Below are 20,884 nucleotides of genomic sequence, written 5' to 3'. Positions count from 1 at the left end.
TTTGCAAATGCACATTCGTGCTAATGCGCACTTGCGCTAGTGTGCATTAGCACATGTGCATTTGCTCTAATGGGCATGTGTACAAATCTGACCCAAAAGGAAAAACAATGGTCTGCGATCCGAGCCCAGTGAATCTGCACAACTTGGAAAAAGCCATTCCACTGTGAAATTTGCATGTTGGATTCATAGAAATTTAAATTCACTTGAATCCTTTGTGGATTTCTCCAACATCCCTAAGGGTGAGCCTTTACCAACATGTGCATAGCATCTAAAAGTATAAATGGCAAAAGCAGCTCAATGTGCTTATCATATATTTTTCTCTAAATGGGAGCTGAACCCCAGTGGGAAGCCTGAATGTAGTTTGGGGTACTGATGATACGAAGATACAGCTTTGATCATTTTTGAAAATCTATCCCCTAGTGACCAAGTCTAGGGTGTCTGAGCTAAAACTGTCACAATGTTTGAACATCTTGAATCATTATGCACATTAACCTTGAGAGCTATCATGAAAGAACATTCACTGATGCACAGATAACCACAAGCTAGATGGGAGGGGGGGAGACTAGCAGAACAAGGGTTCATGGTCATGTTTCATCCAAGACTGCACATGCTGTAGAAGAGTTTACTAATAAAGATGCAGAGAAGATTTCCCAAGGTCTCAAGGACAAATTTTCAATCAGATCTTTCAACAGCATTGTGGGCAACACCACCATCAATTTCATAAAGAAGTATTAGGCACGATTTAACATGCATACCATCCACTGGACATTACCTCTTTGTGACTTAAATGTTCTTTCAGAGAGGACATTGGAAAAGGAGAACGAGAAGAAACAGCAACCTTGGTCAGCAATTTTCAGTTGCCTTGTGTTTAACTGAAATTTTATTTTAGCTGATTATGGGCATCAGCAATTCCTTTGCACATTCATGATTGACTGCTCACGGAAGTTTGTGGGTCTGTTATGACATCATAATCCTCCAGTGATTTTCCCACCATTTCCTCCTGTCTATCCCATGTTATTCCCACACAGAAAATATGCTGTATTTTTTCAGCCTGTGCAACAGCAGTGCCATGGCCTGCCCAGGTATTTCTTCCATAGCATTAAAAAACTGCTTTATTTGGGGTTGTTGGGGCGTGTGATCAAGGTAAGAATGGCAGTGATGTCGGGGTTGTGGGCATGTTGGTATACTGACCTGCTGGCTTGCTGCCATCCCGGCTTGCTGCCATGCTGTGAGTGACTGAACGCAATGCACTGACTTTTGCTCCTGACTTCAGCTGCTTACTCCACAGCCCAGAATGGCCAGCATGCCAGCAGTTCGCCAGGAAACCGGTGCTTGCGGGAGCAGGGTTCAGGAGTTCGGTGGAGGTTGCTGTCCATCCACATTGTGTGTCAATCACAACCAAACCACCAGTAATCTGCAAGGGGAGGAAAAGAGAAAAGAATCAGGGATTAAATTTCTCGATGCCCCCAGGGAATGAAATGGCTTTTTGCAGAAAAGTAGCCACCCAGTGAAAAGGTAAGGGATGGAATATAATGAGATAGAAACAATTGTGTAAAGGAGACCCATCTAATCCCGCAATGAAACCAGATGGAGAAGGCCCTCGTATTGATGCAGATTTCTGCCCCTGTGTGATGAATGCCTGTATCTCAAATATTGCCAATTATCATTAGAAACCGGGCTTCTTGAGTGGTAAATTAGGAACGTAGCTAAGAATTGTGCCTTGTTATGTTTGAATGTTATGTTACACAGGCAACTAACTTGCTTATTTTTGAAATAAGCAATATCTTATTTCTCTGCCTTTGTGACCATATTGCTATTTGAAGCTTTAATTCATATTGGGGTTTGTTAAAGATATACCTTTTACCCATCTTCTTTTCCCCTGGGTGCTAAAATTAAAAGAGAGAACAATATCAAGACAAATAACAGGAACATCACATGCTGTGGCCCCAGTATGCCACAGACCCAAGTTAGACTCGGGTGAAATTAAAAACAAACACAGGGTTTTTGGTTATATTGTGGTTCTGTCACTTCCAAATTCTACCAGCCATTTTGAAATCTGCCATACTTTTGATAAGACTCCTTATAAGTCACTCTTACATAGATAATATTATATATTGTTGCAAGATGTTAAACATTTTGTCCAACTATGTTTCCCAAGCTACTTAATCTCTTTTGTGTCAAATCATTTTCATGCATGTGCGAAAACATACATCATGTTCAGCATCAATGAGAAACATATGTCTGTAAGAAAAATGGTTTACACCACAGCCTTAAAACTAAACAAACTATGATGCAGTACAACTGTGAGTGACACATGCATGAGCAAAAAAGACCCTGGACATTTAACTGAAGTAAGGAATTTACAGTCTTGAATAAAGGATGGCATAAATGGAAACAGCTGAAATACAACTGTTTCCCACACAAATTGGCTGATCAAGATGGAACTCTGTCTTTGGGTTTGCCTAATTCAAATCTCAGGTTTCAGAATCAAACTAAAAGAATCACATCATGGTCTTTAAAGGTTCTGTTTTGAGCCATCTGCTAAGTGAATCATCCATAAATTATAGACTGGGCAATTTCCTCCATGATTCTCAACAGGAGATAATATTTCCTCATATTATGTGATCCACCTTCACTCTGGACAACGTAGCATACTATGGAGAGCATTGTTGTCCCCCTCCTCTACCTTCCAGGATACCCCACATCCAATGCAGGCACCTACCATGCAAACCACATGTCTCTTGTGATAATTACCATCAACTATGCAAACTCGTAGGGAGCTGGTCTTGGAATCAGAGGGGATAAAGCAACCTGTACATATATTTTGCAAAGACACATACAAGGTAAAAGTGCAGCTAAGCCCCTTTATTAAGTGCTATGTGTGAACATTAGGGATGTGTGAATCAGAAAAACTCAAGCTTGTTGAAATTCACTGAATTCCACCTTGACGCTTGTTCCAACTTATATCCATATGAGATTGTGAGCTTTGATTTTTTTTCCTCTTGCATGAAAATTGGTGCGTATTTTCATGTGCATTTTTCTAAATGTGCACATCAGTTGTGTGCATTTTTCTCTCTGATTAAGGCATGTTTGTGTACACTTTTGAAAAGTACACATTTTTCGAACACATTTTTTTTCTTTTGGAAATGTATGGACTTGGACCGCTGATTGCAGTCGGGTCTGTGTTCAGTTCTGGGAGGTGCAAACTGAGTAAATTCTGGTAAAAACTAAACTGAAACAAATTTCTCATACATCCATAGTGAATATATCCTGGGAAAGGGTTGTCCCTATCCATGGAAGTCTCTGAAGTGATTGATTTTGTTTATTCATTTTCTTAGCCTGTGACTTAGATTTATTTCTGTCCACTTGTTCCCATTTATTTTATATGTATAGATGTCTGGTTGCTGCTTTCATTTTCCTGCTTAAATCATATAAACCATTTAAAATGAGACGCCTCTTTTACAGTTGTGGCTGTGAGGCCATTTATGTAACGGATGCTTCCAGACAAGGCTTTTATTGTGCAATCGCACTACCTCATCCATGAAGTTTTACGGGGTGTTCCCGATTGTGTCTTCAACTTGTAGCCCTCCCGTGTTTTCCCACCACTTCTTCGTTCTTTTTTCTTACCAGAAAAAATCAGTTAAGGAAGAAAAGTTGGAATAAAAGGCCTAGGAGCCCTCTGTCTGGAGGTACTCAAAGTCATTATAGCCATTCCTCATTTTCTTTCTTTCTTTCTTTCTTTCTTTCTTTCTACCAATCTAGTCTCAGGGCCAAACTACATATGACATTAGTCATGTGCTTAAGCCTGATGTGAATGATTTTTAAAAGAGAAATAACCAGCGTTGCTGTATTGGACCATAGTGTGAAGGGAGGGGGCTTTAATCCTTTGCCTTTGCCATGGTCCCAAACAGAAGTGTGCCCCCTCCCAACACGCAGAAACACTTGCTATTTGCACTGGAATGGGAGCTTTCCTCCCATTGTGAATAGCAAGCACAGGGCCATGATGGGTGCAAAGGGTTAATGCTCCCCTCCCTTCCACTCACGCCACAGTCTCAGTCTGGCTTGGCTGCTCCCCACCACTACCAATGATGGCTTTTAATGCTTTAAAAATCATGCATGCCAGGGCTGATCACTTGACTGACATCTTGTCTAGCTGGGCCCTTGCTCACTTCTCTGGAAGAGCTATTATTACCTGGAACCCCCAGCTGGGTGACTAATGTACACGTAGGTAAGGATAACTGTGAACATAATCTAGTTAGATTCCAGTATACTATATTATTATTATTATTATTATTATTATTATTATTATTAATTACATTTATAGCCCAACTCTTTTCTTCTTGCAAAGAACCCAAGGTAACTTATGTGGTCCCCCTCCTCTCCATTTTATCCTCACAATGACCCTGTGAGGTAGGTTAGGCTGAGAGTCAGTGACTGGCCCAAAGTCACCCAGTGAGCTTCATGGCCAAGGGGGGATTAGAATCCCAGCCCAACACTTGAAGCGTTCCACCATACTGGCTCTCACTACACGTTCAACCCCCACCATATGGAGGGCTTCAGGAACGGCAATAAGGATGTGCAGAAGAGGGCAGGACAAACAGATTTGTTCGCATGCTCCCCCTCGTGCTATGTTAATCAAGGGGGTGGATATTGGGAGGGGGAGTATGCACATGGGCTTGAAGCCTTTGCTTATTGCTTTAGATTGAATCACAAATGTTTCCTTTATCATTGCAACGCTGCAAAAAGAAAATGGACCTAAACTGTAAAGTGGGTTGACACAGATTTGAAGCAGACTACAAACAATTTAAAAAGAAACAATCCTCCTCCTAACATTTCACACACCCATTGCTAACTTTCCTATAGCTCCTCGAACAGCAGCACATAAAGAGGATATCCACACTTGACACTATATGTGGGATGAGTACATTCTCTGGAAATTTGCTTGGCTAAGGAAACACAGGGAATTTGTATTTCTCTCCAAGTGAATATTTGCCAAGAAATATTTTCACGTGTTTCAATAGAACTTTAAGGGATTCACAGCAAGCAATCTGTTTTAATCTACAACTGCAACTTCAAGTTTTTACTATAAGGCAAACACCAAAGCAGAAATGTTTAGCAGGATAATTTTTTTAAGTACTTTATTTTTCTGGCTGAGCTACAGGTACCTATGGCCAGTATTTTCAAGACTTTTCTACCCAGTTGCCATATCAGTCCAGCCTTCCTGAACTAGTGCCATCCAGATGTTTTAGCCTACAACTCCCAAAATCCCTGACCACTGGCCATGCTGCCTGGGCTGATGGGAGATGAAGTCTGAAATATCTGAAAAGCACCAGTTGGTGAAGGCTGGTATAGTCATATGCAAGTCTTAAAGTTCCTCAAAGGCTTTGCATATTCTAAACTAATACCAACCTGCCCTAATGCCATACCAGGTTTTAAATTTTCTCATAAAAGGCACTATATTTGCAGGAGACACAAAGTCCCCACGTCTCCCTCTTCTGTGAAACGCAAGTCGTTAACCAAGCCTTGTTCTGGAGTTGGTTCAGTTTTGCTTGCTTCAGAGGGAAGCCCGCTTCAACTCAGGAAGTACTAGATGCAGACTGAGGTGGCCCGATTCTGCTCAAGCTTTGAGCTTTGTCTGAAACTAATGCATATCCCTGCTAAAAATGTACAGTGTAATATACTTACAGTGCAATACATATCTATCTTGCCTGATCTCGGAAGCTAAGCAGGGTCAGCCCTGGTTCGTACTTGGATGGGAGACCACCTGGGAATCAGGCTTCCTGCACTGAGCAGGGGTTGGACTCGATGGTCTTGTAGGCCCCTTCCAATCCTATGATTCTATGTCTATGTCTACTCAGAAGCAAGTGCCACTGAATTCATTGGGACTTAGTCCAAGGAAAGTAGGTATAGGACTGCAGCCATACAGATTTTGTGGCAACAATGGTGGTGGTGAAGTTGTTACCAGGGAAGAGAAAAGGTTCAGCTCACCTCCCCTGTCTCACAGAGGGGCTGGACAGATAGAAGGTCTTCTTATCACTGGCTCAACTGTTCTCATTGTAAATGTCACTGGTTATCAGTATCATTGCCTGCGTTCCTCCAAGCCTAAGTAACTCTGTCTGCCATTTTCTGATCTGCTTGGCTATTACAGAAGGGCAGACGAGGCATAAGCACCTACAAATAAAAAGGACTGTTCAAGTATGAAACTATGTAATGAGTAGGCCAAAGCCTGAGAAAGCACAGGGCAAGGGAAGCATGCAGGGTTAACTTGAGAGTTAAGAGTTAGTGGAGTAAAACAAGAGGGAAAGGATATGGCCATGGTGAGATAACTGGGGAGGGGATGAAAGAGTAAATGAGCACAGGGGAGCTGCACAGAGTGAGGAGCTGCAGAGGTGAAGAAGACAGAAGCTTGCATGTTGACTTGAAATAGCCAGCCATCTCTTGGGCTACAGGTCTCTAGATTGATTTGATTGGCAAAACAAACTCCCAAATCCATTTGTGAACACAAAAGCAGGTATGCTCAAAACAACTGCAATATATCGTAAGTATTTGTTGGCTGGAAAAACTGCCTGATCTTTCCCTGTTCTGACATCAAGATGCAACTGAATGTAGGGCCAAAACAAATACTACTTTAAATGTGTGTCTAGCAGCAGCGTTTGTTTAATTTTTCTCTAGAGTAGGCACAGAGCCCCAATCCAGATCAAAACCCTAGCGTGGTTATGGTGGCTTTAAAGATACAGACATGATAGAGTTCTACAAAATTATGCACAGTGTGGAGAAAGCAAATAGGGAGACATTTTTCTCCCTCTCTCATCATAATACTAAAACCCAGAGTTATCCCATGATGCTGATCAGTGGAAGATTCAGGACAGATAAAAGGAAGTATGTCTTCACACAGGGCATAGTTAATCTATCTATCTATCATCTATCTATCTATCTATCTATCTATCTATCTATCTATCTATCACCTTTCTATATTACCCAATAGCCAAAGCTGTCTGGGTGGTTCTCTTAGTGAACTATGGAATTCACTTCCACAGAATATAGTGATGGACACCAATCTGGATGACTTTAAAAGGGGATTGGAGATATTCATGGAGTAAGGCTATCAGTGGCTTCTAGTCCTGATGACTACATGCTACCTCCAGTATCAGAGGCAGTAGGCCAATGTACACCAGTTGCTGGGGAACATCACTTGGAGGCTGCTGTTGCTTGTGGACTTTCCTCAGGTTGGCCACTGTGTGAACAGAATGCTGGACTAGATGGACCTTGGTCTGATCCAGCAAAGCTTTTATGTTCTTATGAACTGGGGCCTCTGCACTTACTCTAGAGTAAAAAATGAAAAGGAGACAAAGCTGCTAAACACACATTTAATGTAATGTCTGTTTTGGCCCTCAAATTTGGATGGAGTGAGTGATGGGAAGAGAAGAAACTGTGCTGGCTGAACTGATGGGAGTTGTAGTCCAACACATATGAAAGGCACCAGGTCCAGGAAGGTTGCCCTAGTTGAAAAGAGAAGATCTAAACAAGAAGGAGCCAAATTTTCTGGTCCTTGAACAACAACTATTTGTAACTATCTCCCTGTTTAATGCTTTCTCACCTGGTGTAGATTGTCCATTGTTGTGGTTGTGATTCAGTGGGCAATTCTTACTGTCAACCCTTGTTGTATGATTATTCAGAACTAACTGCCAGGCATCGCTCAGTGAAGAATCTTTGCCCATACAACCTGCTTTCGCTGGCAGTTTGTCAAAAACCAAGTCTGGTGAGTGTTGGGGTTTATGTTTTAATTGATGCCGTTCTCAAGGTTGTAGACATTTTAACAAAGAAAATAAATTAATTAATCCCTTTTCCCTGCTATAATGCCAACAACCTTGAAATTAATTAATTAAAACAGGAAAGAATTACTCATTGTTAAAGATCCATCTCGCCCCCCCCACCCTTCTTGAAATAATAATAGCTATTTATACTGTTCAACATGGAATCTTCTTTATGAAACAACCTATTATGCAGAAGAGTCCATCCAGTTTCAAAGGCATTATACATGAGATCCACTAGCAGCAATATTTAACAGAGTCCTATTGTCTGCTGCTCTCTAAATTGCAATTTGCCTTCATAAACTGAAAGGGATTTTTATTTCTCTGGAGGTTTTGTTTGTTTGTTTGGGTTTGTTTTTGTTTTTTTGTGGAGGAAAGGAAGGAAAGAAGAAATATCAGATGTAGGTTGTCAAACAATGTAAGTTTTAAACCAGCCAGGATGTTATAATAAGATCAAGATATCTAAATTGATATTTAAATCTTTTTTAAATCTGAGTTTTAAATCTTTTTACAAAATCCCACCATGCAGCAGTACTTCCAACCGTCAAGATTCTTTGCAGGCTATATCAGAATCTATTTGGCTGAGATATAAGCTATGCATTCTAAGCCAAATGTGGAAGAGACAAAGAGGTCAATTATCTCTTAGCAAAGGCTGCTACAAAGAAAGAGGTTAGTGCAATTAGAACGTAGTATTTAAAATGATTAGTCATTTCTGCTATTCTAATACTACTATATCTTTAAACCATGTGCTGTATTTATTTAATTTGCATAGGGATTTCATTGGTGGGATTTGTTTTGTTTGAGTTTGGGGGGCTAGTATTTGGATTTCTTGTTTGCAGCACTAAATTATGATTCATTTGGTGTACACCACGCAGCATTGCTCTTAAGGAACAAAAACCTCAAGGGAAAATGACAGCCATGTAGGTCGACCAAAATTAATGCAGCAGGCGATGAAAGCCCTCTGACTTGAATGGCTGGGTAGAAGATTGAATTTTGAGCAGTTGCAGTTTGCTGCGGGGAGAGATAAACATGCCAAAAGTCCCTCTTCTACAGAAATATGAAAGGGAGGCCCAGAAGTCCTCCAGGGTGGGCAAGCTGTGGCCCTCCAGATGTTTTGGCCTACAACCTCCATCATCCCATTGGCTATGCTGACTATGGCTGATGGGAGCTGTAGACCAAAATATTTGGAAGGCCACAATTTGCCGACCCCTGCTAATGGCCCTATAGCATCTGGTCTCCCTGCTGTGACTCAAACACAAACCATATTTATAAACCTGAATGGGGCAAAAGGCTGGTACACTAGCCATCTACTTGGGCAGTGTTTACGAGCATGCTATTCATAAATGATGAAGGAACCCCGGTTTATCATGACGTGCGAACCCTCCCAATACGTCATCCACCCTCCTAAGCAACCAAAAAAACTGACCCCCAATGAAGCTCAAAGTAATTAAAATATAATACAAAATGCTTGGGTCCAGGCATGTATTTATTTATTGCATTTCTATACTGCCTTTAGACTAGGACTAGGTGTAGGCAACCTGGTGCCCTCCAGATGTTTTGGACTGCAGCTCCCATAAACCACAGCCAACATGGCTAATTGTCAAGGATTATGGGAGTTCTAATCCAAAACATCTGGAGGGCACCAGGTTGCCTATCCCTGGTCTAAGAGAAACACAGCTGCAAGTGTGTGTTAGTAGCCCTGCCAGTGAGCTGGATATAATCTTGCAATTAAATCAGTTAAGGGCGCAATCCTATCCAGATAGGCGGCCACTTCTGAACTCGGAGGCGACCACCTATCCAAAGCAGGGCAGGAGAAGCACAGAGGGGATTGTTCCCTCCATGCTTCTCCTGCCCTGCATTTTCGGCTAGACAGGCATTTCCACCCTCCCTGCCCCAGAATGACCCCAGACACGCCCCTTTTCAGCCGCTCCATGCTCCTCTTGCAAGCGTGGAGGACAGGGTTGTTCCATGCTGCCTCAGAGGCAGCACAGAAGTGGGGGGAGGTTGGTTCCGAGGTCAGTTCCCGGAAAACAGGATATCCTATAGCCGTCTAGCCACTGTCTAGCAGCCATAGAATTGCTCCCTCCATCACCAAAACCCATGGACCATTAATTCAGCAATCAAAGTTCAACAGAAAACTCTGTGGACAACTTTTCTCAATGGCAGCTTGTTTACAGTAGCTGATTTCCACTTTCAATATACCGCTAGAAGAGATTATTGCTCCATGTTCCAGGGTCTACTTCTAGTTTGCATAGGCCATCAGAAAATTGAATGTTCATCTTAGAATGTGCCCCCAGAATGCTTTGTAAGATGCAGAATTCTATGGCTGATGTGTAGGGGTTCCGCAGCTGATAAAAGGAGATGGGAAAGAGACAAGAAATTTGAAAATCATCAGAGCTGACCAATGTCACTCATTTGGCAATTGTTTTTGTTTGTTTTTTTTAACAATATAAATAACAAGAGCTCCATCCTGGAAAAAAAATGCATGCATTTAAACTTTTCTTAAAAATTACTTTCTTGGCACAAATCTCTGTATTTCTAAGAAGGTCATGCTCTACTCTATCTGGTAAATGCAGAACAAGTCAAGGCCAGAGCACAAATTAAATATTCGACACAGGAATCAGAACATCATGTTTTAAAAATATAAAATATAGCCCCTTGATATTCCATCGTATAATTGACTTTTACTGTTCACTGTAGAGCAATAAAATTAAGAGCTATATTTAAATCAGTTCCCTAACACATACCAATACGCTATAAAGTGAAGTGTGTATAAAATAGATTCTAAAGGGGGAAAAGGAAAAAGAAACATTGAATGAATTCCTTCAGGCTACCTATGTACCTAAACACAAATAGCAATTTGACAGTACACTTCCCTTGCCTTGAAAAGCATGTTCTCACTTAGGGGGAAGACTGCATTGTATAACGGAACAATTCACAATGTTCAGACACAACTTTCAGTCAGAACTCAAAGTATAATGCACAGTCTCTACAAGAATATATAATATAATGCACAAGCTCTACAAGAGCTTAGAATCATAGAATAGTAGGGTTGGAAGGGGCCTGTAAGACCATCGAGTCCAACCCCCTTATTTAAAGGCTTATTTAAAAGGCACATTGGGGTGCAGTTCCTGTAACTGCATCATTCACACGACACCTATTTATTTGTTTATTACATTTATATCCCACCTTTCTTCCATTGTGGAACCCAAGGTGGCTGCGTGTGGTGTCCCCTCCAAGCACTGACCAGACCCAGACCTGCTTAGCTCCAGCATGGTGGCTACCTCAATGTGCTTTCAGACTATGCCCTGGACCCACCTTTTCACTGGGAATCTATCAAAGGAATGATCTTTGCATGGGAAAAATATTATGAATAGGCAAGTCCCTACTTCCTATAAGAACAGATCAGCATGGACTGATCTATAAGGGTGGCATGAGTCCCTCACATGTCCAACATGGCCTGCGATGTACTCATTCCAAGCCATGGTGCTCTCCTGCCATATGCACTGCAGCTTGAGTGAAGATGGCATCTTAGCATCTTTTACTTCAGGGCGGGAGCAATGCCAGTGTGGTGGCTCTCCCATGTCACATCGTTTGTACTCCTAATGCGACAACTTCTTGCACTCCCACATCTATTGCTAAAATAATAATGATTTATTTCATTTCTATACCACCCAATAGCCAAAGCTTTCTGGGTGGTTCACAGCAATTCACAAGATGAAATGCAGCATAAAAATTTAAATATACAAAATTTAAAACCATTCAAACAGCTAAAAATAATTTCAATAAAATATTAGACCTGTTCAAAGAGCTGGCATAAATGCCACATCATATGCCATTAAATGCCTGGGAGTAGAGGACAGTCTTCATCTGGTGCTGAAAAAATGACAGTGTTGGCACCAGGTGGGCCTCAGTGAGGAGATCATTCCACAATTGGGGGGCCACCACTGAAAAGGACCTTGTTGCCACCTTCTGAGCCTCCCTTGGAGGTGGCACTTGGAGGAAGGCCTCAGTTGTTGACCAAAGTGTCTAGGTCGGTGCAGGTCACGAGAGGCGCTCCATCAGGTATTGCAGTCCTCAGCTGGGTAAGGCTTTGTAGGTTAAAACCAGCACCTTGAACTGGGCTTGGAAACATACAGGCACCCAATGTAAGTGGGCCAGAATTGACATTATATGTTCAGACCTACTGGTCCCAGTTATTAATAAAAGGTTGCATATGAATGCAGGAATTACTCCCTGGATGTGAATACTTTTAATGTGCATGATTACTAACTAAGAGAGAGTCAGGCCCCTGCATGGTCAGGTCTGCAAGCATTCAACTGGAAGGGCCAGAGGTGAGTACATTATTCAGGTCAGGGTCAAGTCAAGGTCTGGAGCAGCAGACAGATCAGAGGGGCCAGGATTACCATAGCCAAGCAGGTGATCAGGTTAAAAAGGCGGCACTTCCAGAAAAGAGAGGTAAGGGAAGGCAACAGAGTCTGTATGGCTATGTGTTTATAAGTTGTTCAGACTGAGAAACCAACAGTGAAGCAACAGTGTTACAATGCCCTAAAACCGGTCATTTTAGTTTTCCATGTTGTGGCTGGAAGAGCAGACTCTATTTGGTGGAAGCCATCCTGTCATGTCCATCCTGAAGCCTCTCAGTTACGCAAAGCAGTGGTGCGGGTGTAGTGGTTAGAGTCTTGGACTGGGACTTGGGAAACCTGGGTTCTAGTCCCTAGTTGGCCATGAAGCTCACTGGGTGAATTTGGGACAGTCATTGACTCTCAGCCTAAGCTACCTCACAGGGGTTGTTGTGAGGATAAAATAGAGAAGAGGAGAGCCATGTCAGCTGCCTTGGCTTCCTTGCTAGAGGAAAAATGGTGGGATATAAATGTAATGAACAGACAAGTCCCTGGTCCCCTACAAAGAGCCATCAGGTGCTTCTGTTCCACTTTTTGTTATCTCTGTTGTTCTCCACTTCTCACAATAAGATGTTCCTGCTGGCCTCACAAAATGTATGCAGTATGCAGTAGTTATTCATCGAGAAAATATAATAAAATAACCATTTTGTGAGGTCAGCAGGAACATCTTATTGTCTTATGCTGTCACAGAGAAGCTCTTTGGAATGGTTTTGATCATCCTGTTGTATGAAATTATGAAGCCAGCCACTACATAAAAACCAAGTGTGACTTGAGATCAATGTTGATATGTGTTCATTAGTGTGACTGGTGGTGATCCAAGTTGTATTGGAAGCATTTTTGGCCATGCTTCATGGGTTCGCATGCTTCTGGCAAAAAGCTGACGGCAGACTCACGTGACTTTTTGCCATAGGAACATTCAGTCTGGGCAAACAAAGAAAGATTGCACAAGGCAAAGATTCATTTAATGAAGCCATCCACATAGTTCAAGGATATGAGCCAAGTCACAGCCATATGTTACTGCGGAAGGAAAACAAACAAATAAGCAGGCCCAGCTCTTTCCATCTCTTCCCGTAAAAAAAGACAGATTCTCCATCGCTGTGGTCATTCTGGCTGCTTTTCTTTGCAGCAACCAATTTAAGTCATTATTCCTGAATAGAGGTAAACAAAACTGGACATGCTTGTTTAAATTAAAAAATCACTTGTGTGTAACCTTTTAATAAGTACCAAGATGCCCAACATGGGTGAGTCCCTGCTTTCTTTCTCCATTCCCAACTGGTTTTCCACACCTTCTTTTTCCTTGTCCCTAATCTGTTTCCTAACATCTTCCTTTGTGGGCACCCTGCTTCCTCCATCTCTCCTTCCCTTGTACCTCTTGGCTCTTGCTTACTGCTTCATCTGCCTTCAGGTGACTTCCTCTTGATCCCAGCAGCAACCATCCAATTCTCTTGTTCCTTGCTTCTCCCTGCTTGCTTTGGTTAGTCCAGAGCCAGCTTCCCATCTCTTTGCTCGCATTTCCTCCATTAATACCTTTCCCCCACAGCTTTCCAAGCACAATGGGCTTCTATGCCAAGTTGTTTTGCAATTGTGAATTTTAAATACTGATCATAAGATCAGGATTGCTCTGCAAGCAGTCCCCTTAGTGCTGCAGAACTGGTCCCAGCAGATGCGAGCTGGTTAAACCAAGAGTGCAGACCAGTCAATTGTTTGGCATCAGTTGGCGGTTTCAAGCTGCCTTGCCAGTTAGGGCTTGGAACTGAATTCATGCTAATAAGCATGTGAGAGATCATTGGTGAGTCACAAATGCACTGAAGCTGGAATACGCAATCAGTTTTCCTGCATATTGCTCCACCGCAGTTCCTAGAAGATACAGGTGTCTGAGAAGATCTCCCTGAGGTGCTACGTCACAGAAGGACCACACCCAGCCCTTGACCTTGCCTTCCTCTGAACCTTTCAGGAGTTATTCTTCCTCTTGGGCCAGCAAAGCCATTAAGAAGGCTCAAATGCACACATGATCATAGAGATATGGGACATTATGTGTCCGGATACTTCAGCGTACCTCCTAGACTTTGTATTTGCCTTCTTTGCATCCCATTACTGGTCCACAGACCATTGGTTACTTCCTTCCACAGCTTTACCATCCTGCAAACCTCAACAATAGCAGGAAGAACTGCAAAGCACTGTATAGATTGATTAGTTCAGTGGTGGGAAACTGCTGAACTAGTTCCATTGGCCATGCTGTCTGGGGCTGATGGGAGATCTAGCCCAGCAACATATGGAGGGCCACAGGTCCCCCACCCCAGGTTAGTTCAACATACAAATCTTTCCCATGATCTAAGTCAAGAAGACCATGCATTATGTTTAATTTATTTTAATGCTTTCGGTTCTGTGCATGTAATACATAATTCTCAAAGCCAGGAACCAGAAAGTGCTCTATACAAATCAACATGGAGTTATTCTAATCATTGGTTGGCCTCATGTTTTCCCTTTGCATCTTCAATTGTATCATGGTGTCAAATGATTATTTTTCTCCCCCTTGGAAGTGTCAGTTGACCACATAGTATACAATTAAACAAATAAAGATGCTAATTTGAAGCGTGCCCTAAAGGCTTTAATATTCCTTGCACTATAGCAACGTACAGAGTCATTCCTATTTAATTAGTTAGGCCAAAGTATTTGCAAAACAATTACAAATGTAATTTAATTCTGGTGTTTGGTAAACAACCAGGGATTCGTTAGCTGCGAACTTATGACCTACATGTTGAGTTTACTTTACAAACTACTAATAAACTGGTCAGATAGAAATAGCAATTAAAATGCATATCATGGTGAGCCACGAATAGATGGTTAGATGATAGACACAGATAAAAATATAACATGTGTTCACCTGAGCTTACCTTTTTAATAAATGCCACACCACATGAATCAAATGTTCCTCCTTTCTCTTCACGCAACAGTTCTCAGTACTATTCAGAACAAGGGGCATATGCATTGGAGGGGGCAGCAGGAAGAGGTACACTTTACTGGGGCCCAGAGAGCCAGAGGGGTGGCAAAGAAAACCAAAGAACCGACCTTGGAGCCCGTGCTCTGAGGTTGGTTCCTGGAAAACTGACCTCCCCCCACGAAGAGACTGAGAAATAATTATATATGGTCATTATACCATTGCTAAAACAACAAATCTAATGGTGGCCTAAGACTTTGGCACAGTACTCTGTGTGTGTGTGTGTGTGTGTGTATAATATATATATATATATATATATATATATACACACACACACACACACACACACACACACATGCCCTGTGTACTTCAGAGCATGATGTGTGTATTGGTATGTGACATTAGCAAGATAAAATCATCCCCACTAAAGAAAAAAACCATATATCTATGCTTCTTGGACTTTTTCATTCCAATAAATAATAATTTAAGAGTGTGTGTATGAGGTGCACAATAAAGGAAGGGTTCTGATAAACCACTAGTTGTCAGGGCAAAGCATAGTAGAGGGGAGAAAAGGATAGACTTTACAGGTGCCCAGAGATCCAGGCACCAGGCCAGTATGCAACTCTGTTACTATGAAGGGGGTGGGAAATGAGGCTAAGATCTTGCTTGAGGATATTGTGGGGGGGGGATTACTAGTGCTGTGCCAAAAATTTCTCCCACATTTTTTTCGGCTATTCTCATTCAATTGGATAGAAAAGAAATTGCTTTCGAAAACAAACCCAAAGGGGGATAAATTTTGGAGAAATTCTCATGGGTAGGGTTTGCAGTTCTTATGCTTACCTTACTTATGAGGTAGCTGAGGAGAGTGCATGAGTGCCATCGTATAATAATCTCTGTGGCAGCCTGTGGCCTCCTCGGCTTCCCACACTTCAGTTAAGGCCATAGTGAGGAAGACATCATGAGGCAATTCCTCCCATGGGGCTTTTTCAGTTCAGAAAGTGCAGGTGGCCTGGGAAGCTGCAGAGCAATGGAAAGATGTGTAATAGAGAGAGAAAACACACACAGCACGCCCGGCCACTTCGCAGTGATCAGGGAAGCTCAAAAATACCATCAAAAGAAATTCAAAATTCTGCCTCAGAAGAGTGGAAGCCTCACCACAGTTGATACTGTTGCCACCTGCAGAAGCAAAACAATAAACCAAAAACCGTGAGGAAAAAATAACGAAAGCTGTGCTACAACCCCTGCCAACAGTGAGCCTACCTGTGAGAAACTGTTGGAGAATTTCTCCTCCCCTAGGAGAAATTCAGTAACATTATCCCCCCAATTTCTCTGCCCACAAATAGGCTGGAGAATTTTGAGAGGCCGTTTGTGCACAGCTCTAGAAATTACCCTATATCTATGTATCTGTTATCCAGATCTTGTGAGATTTGCCATTTTACTCCTAGAAGAGAATTGCTCATGTGTATAGGGAGGGAGTGCCTTGTGTGCATCAGAGCATGATGTGTGTGCTGGTAGGTGACGTTAGCAAGAGTTGGGCCTTTCTGACCACCAGGCGTCACAAGAACACATATTGGCGTCCAGAGGAGATGAGGATTTTTTTTACTAAGGTAAACAATTTTAAGGGCTTCTGTTCTCAAAACATTTGGTGATATTTTTAGAAATTTGGAGATATAAGGGCCAAACTAGACATGATGCTAATATTAGTAATATGTGCCTTGCAGTGTCATGTTCATTGTTCATTTCTGGTTAAAAGCTACCAAGGTAGGGGGTGATTTCCATCAGGACCACAGTACATGGGGACACAGTTAACACTTTCTTTCCCACTGAAATCTAGATGACAGTTGTACACACACCCTGCGGTGACCATTAGCTCCAGAAGGCAAGCTCCATTACGCAATTTTAAAATACAACCACAGCACTTCAAGTGATGGATATGGCACAGGGTCTAGTTTGTCCCGAACTTCTACTGTTGTTACCTAACTTGGCACCAAGGGCTCAAAAGACTGAAGATCCACAATGTACTGAAATAATTACTCAAAGTATTAAGCAAAAAAAAAAAAAATGCAGGAGAGATGGTGCAAAATATTTCTAATCTTCATCTAAGGGCGCAATCCAAAACCTCCAAACTCAGAGCCCTATCCAAAGTAAGGCAGGAGAAGCATGGGGGGATTGTTCCCTCCGCGCCTCTCCTGCCCGGCTTTTTCTGCTAGACAGCTGTTTTCGGCTTTCTAGCCACAGGGGGCCCAAGCAGTAGAAGAGGTTGCTGTACAACACATAGGATGTGTTGTACAGGCAGATCCACTCTCCCTGCCCTGGAACGCCCCCAGCCCCAAACCTTCTCAGCCGCTTTGCACTTCTCCGCGCTGCCTCCGAGGCAGCGCAGACATGGGGGGAGGTCAGTTTTCCAGGAACCAACCTCAGAGCACGGGCTCCAAGTTCGGTTCCCAGAAAACAGCATATCCTATGGCCATCTAGCTGCTGTCTAGCGGCCATAGGATTGCTCCCTCCAAATCTTGTTTTCAGATTTTACTTATGAATCCAACTGAACACTAGCAGTAATGTAAATTATGTTGCACCAGTGTAATCGCCCTTTAGCACAATGCCAATAGTGTTAGTTGATGTGACTTTTTTACAGGAAATCCCATCACACAGCTAACATTAGTCTTGCACTAGAGGTCCCTTGCGCTAGCACAAGGTAATTTACATTAGCACTAACGTCCAATTGGATCCTGCCCAAAATGCTTATGGAGCCAAGAGTTTTTGTCTGTGTTCTACATATTTGTTGTTCTGGTCATTAAGTCGTGTCCAACTCTTCGTGACCCCATGGACCATAGCATGCCAGGCCTTCCTGTCCTCCACTCTCTCCCGGAGTATGCTCAAGTTCATATTCATTGCATCGGTGATGCTATCTAGCCATCTCATCCTCTGCCATCCCCTTCTTCTTTTGCCTTCAATCTTTACCAGCATCAGGGTCTTTTCCAGGGAGTTTTCTCTTCGCATTAGGTAGCCAAAATATTTGAGCTTCAGCTTCAGTATCTGTCCTTCCAATGAGCAGTCAGGGTTGATTTCCTTTAGATTGACTGATTTGACCTCATTGCAGTCCAGGGGACTCGTAAGAGTCTTCTCCAGCACCACAGTTCGAAAGCATCAATTCTTCGGCACTCAGCCTTCCTTACAGTCCAGCTCTCACAGCCATACATTACTACTGGGAAAATCATAGCTTTGATTAGACGGACCTTTGTCGGCAAGGTGATGTCTCTGCTTCTTATTGTGCTGTCTAGGTTTGCCATAGCTTTCCTCCCAACCAAGGAGCAAGCATCTTTTAATTTCATGGCTAGCACAGTCACCGTCTGCGGTGCTCTTGGAGCCCAAGAAAATAAAATCTGTCACAGCTTCCATTTCTTCCCCTTCTATATGCCAGGAAGTGATGGGGCCAGATGCCATGATCTTCGTTTTTTTAATGTTGAGTTTCAAACCAGCTTTTGCACTCTCCTCTTTCACCCTCAACAAGAGGCTCTTTAGATCCTCTTCGCTTTCTGCCACTAGGGTGGTATCATCTGCATATCGGAGGTTGTTGATAATTCTCCCAGCAATCTTAATTCCGACCTGTGATTCATCCAACCCGGCATTTCTCACGATGTACTCTGCATATAAGTCAAATAAGCAGGGTGATGATATGCAGCCTTGTCGTACTCCTTTCCCAATTTTGAACCAATCGGTTGTTCCATGTCCGGTTCTTACTGTTGCTTCTTGACCCTCGTACAGGTTACTCAGGAGACAGGTAAGGTGGTCTGGTACTCCCATCTCTTTAAGAATTTGCCAGAGTTTGTTGTGATCCACACAATCAAAGGCTTTAGCGTAGTCAATGAAGCAGAAAGAGACATTTTTCTGGAATTCTCTTGCTTTCTCCATGATCCAGCGAATGTTGGCGATTTGATCTCTAGTTCCTCTGCCTCTTCGAAACCCCGCTTGTACTTCTGGTAGTTCTCGGTTCACATACTGCTAAAGCCTAGCTTGTAGGATTTTGAGCATAACCTTGCTGGCATGTGAAACGAGTACAATTGTACGGTAGTTTGAACACTCTTTGGCATTGCCCTTCTTTGGAATTGGAATGTAAACTGACCTTTTCCAGCCTTGTGGCCATTGTTGAGTGTTCCAAATTTGCTGGCATATTGAGTGCCACACTTTAACAGCATCATCTTTTAGGATTTTAAATAGCTCAGCTGGAATACTGTCATCTCCGCTAGCTTTGTTGTTAGTAATGCTTCCTAAGGCCCACTTGACTTCACTCTCTAGGATGTCCGGCTCAAGTTCAGTGACCGCACTATCATGGCTAACAGGGACATTCAGATCTTTCCTGTAGAGTTCTTCTGTGTATTCTTGCCACCTCTTCTTAATCTCACCTACTTCTGTTAGGTCCCTGCCTTCTTTGTCTTTTATCATGCCCGTCTTTGCACAAAACGTTCCCTTGAGATCTCCAATTTTCTTGAAGAGATCTCTACTCTTTCCCATTCTATTGTTTTCTTCGATTTCTTTGCATTGTTCATTTAAGAAGGCCTTCTTGTCTTTCCTTGCTATTCTCTGGAACTCTGCATTCAGTTGGATATATCTTCCCCTTTCTCCCTTACTTTTCTCTTCCCTTCTTTCCTCAGCTACTTGTAAAGCCTCATCAGACAGCCACTTTGCTTTTTTGCATTTCATTTTCTTTGGGATGGATTGAGTTGCTGCCTCCTGAACAATGTTACGGACCTCTGTCCATAGTTCCTCAGGCACTCTGTCTATCAGGTCTAATCCCTTAAATCTGCTCCTCACCTCCACTGTATTTTCATAAGGGATATGATTTAGGTCATACCTGAATGGTTTAGTGGTTTTCCCTACATTCTTCAATTTCAGCCGAAATTTTGCAACAAGAAGCTCACGATCTGAGCCACAGTCAGCTCCAGGTCTTGTTTTTACTGACTGTATAGAGCTTCTCCATCTTTGGCTGCAAAGGACATAATCAATCTGATTTCGATATTGACCATCTGGTGTTGTCCATGTGTAGAGTTGCCTCTTGTGCTGTTGGAAAAGAGTGTTTGCTGTGGTCAGCGTGTTCTCTTAGCAAAACTCTATTAGCCTTTGTCCTGCTTCATTTTGTCCTGCTTGTCCTGCAAGCAAGTCCAAGGCCATGCTTGCCTGTTATTCCAGTTATTTCTTGACTTTGTACTTTAGCATTTCAATCCCCTATGATGAAAAGGACATCGTTTTTTTGGTGTTAGTTCTAGAAGGTGTTGTAGGTCTTCACAGAACCGATCAACCTCAGCTTCTTCGGCCTCTGTGGCTGGGGCATAGACTTGAATTACTGTGATGTTGAATGGTTTGCCTTGGATTCATACTGTGATCATTCTATCATTTTTGAGATTGTACCCCAGTACTGCTTTTCCCACCCTTTTGTTGACTATGAGTGCTACTCCATTTCTTCAAAGAGATTCTTGCCCCCAGTAGTAGATAGAATGGTCACCTGAATTAAATTCACCCATGCTTGTCCATTTTAGTTCGCTGATTCCCAAGATGTCGATGTTCAATCTTGCCATCTCATGTTTGACCACCTCCAGCTTATCTTGATTCATTGATCTTACATTCCAGGTTCCTAAACAATATTGTTCTTTACAGCATTGGACTTTCTTTTCACCACCAGACACATCCACAGCTGAGTGTCCTTTCGGCTTTGGCCCAGCCGCTTCACTCTTTCT

At 42.5% G+C, this 20,884-nt stretch overlaps 1 long non-coding RNA gene across 1 annotated transcript in view; it reads right to left on the bottom strand.

The window, feature by feature from the left end:
- Positions 1 to 854: 854 nt before the first annotated feature.
- LOC146359597 (uncharacterized) overlaps positions 855 to 20,884 on the bottom strand; it is a 78,899-nt gene continuing 58,869 nt past the window's right edge. Inside the window, exons 4-5 of the long non-coding RNA XR_014786715.1 lie at positions 15,993 to 16,169; positions 855 to 1,414 (exon numbers count right to left, since the gene is read on the bottom strand). This is a non-coding gene — a long non-coding RNA (uncharacterized LOC146359597). The remainder of the gene's footprint in view (positions 1,415 to 15,992; positions 16,170 to 20,884) is intronic.

The sequence above is a fragment of the Heloderma suspectum genome, chromosome 1 (assembly GCF_057233095.1).
Source record: "Heloderma suspectum isolate Gila_16-S chromosome 1, 16-S_ref, whole genome shotgun sequence".
NCBI lineage: Eukaryota > Metazoa > Chordata > Lepidosauria > Squamata > Helodermatidae > Heloderma > Heloderma suspectum.
Note: the sequence above shows the minus strand (reverse complement) of the source record. Positions and strands in the feature narration are given on the sequence as shown.